Below are 1,016 nucleotides of genomic sequence, written 5' to 3'. Positions count from 1 at the left end.
GTCGCCCTGTCGTCTGAATTTGGCTGCCCTCCCTCCACCGATAGCAGCCAGAGTGTGGTGGTGAGGCAGCAGTGTGGTAGAAGGCAGGGTGTGGTGGTGCGTAGCAGTGTGGTAGAGGGCAGGGTGTGGTGGTGTGTAGCAGTGTGGTAGAGGGCAGGGTGTGGTGGTGAGGCAGCAGTGTGGTAGAGGGCAGGGTGTGGTGGTGTGGCAGGACTGTGGTAGAGGGCAGGGTGTGGTGGTGTGGCAGCAGTGTGGTAGAGGGCAGGGTGTGGTGGTGTGGCAGGACTGTGGTAGAGGGCAGGGTGTGGTGGTGTGGCAGCAGTGTGGTAGAGGGCAGGGTGTGGTGGTGTGGCAGCAGTGTTGTTGAGGGCAAGGTGTGGTGGTGTGGCAGCAGTGTGGTTGAGGGCAGGGTGTGGTGGTGTGGCAGCAGTGTGGTTGAGGGCAGGGTGTGGTGGTGTGGCAGCAGTGTGGTTGAGGGCAGGGTGTGGTGGTATGGCAGCAGTGTGGTTGAGGGCAGTGTGTGGTGGTGTGGCAGCAGTGTGATTGAGGGTACGGTGTGGTGGTGTGCCAGCAGTGTGGTTGAGGGCAGGGTGTTATGGTGTGGCAGCAGTGTGGTAGAGGGCAGGGTGCGGTGGTGTGACAGCAGTGTGGTTGAGGGCAGGGTGTGGTGGTGTGGAAGCAGTGGTTGAGGGCAGGGTGTGGTGGTGTGGCAGCAGTGTCGTTGAGGGCAGGGTGTGGTGGTGTGGCAGCAGTGTCGTTGAGGGGAAGGTGTGGTGTGGCAGCAGTGTCGTTGAGGGCAGGGTGTGGTGTTGTGGCAGCAGTGTGGTGTTGTGGCAGCAGTGTGGTTGAGGGCAGGGTGTGGTGGTATGGCAGCAGTGTGGTTGAGGGTAGGGTGTGGTAGTGTGGCAGCAGTGTGATTGAGGGTACGGTGTGGTGGTGTGGTAGCAGTGTGGTTGAGGGCAGGGTGTTATGGTGTGGCAGCAGTGTGGTAGAGGGCAGGGTGTGGTGGTGTGACA

Source organism: Coenobita brevimanus, chromosome 53, assembly GCF_032717465.1.
Source record: "Coenobita brevimanus isolate Jiangsu-jjx chromosome 53, ASM3271746v2, whole genome shotgun sequence".
NCBI classification, from domain to species: domain Eukaryota; kingdom Metazoa; phylum Arthropoda; class Malacostraca; order Decapoda; family Coenobitidae; genus Coenobita; species Coenobita brevimanus.
The sequence above is the reverse complement of the archived record's forward strand: the minus strand, read 5'-3'. Positions refer to the sequence as shown.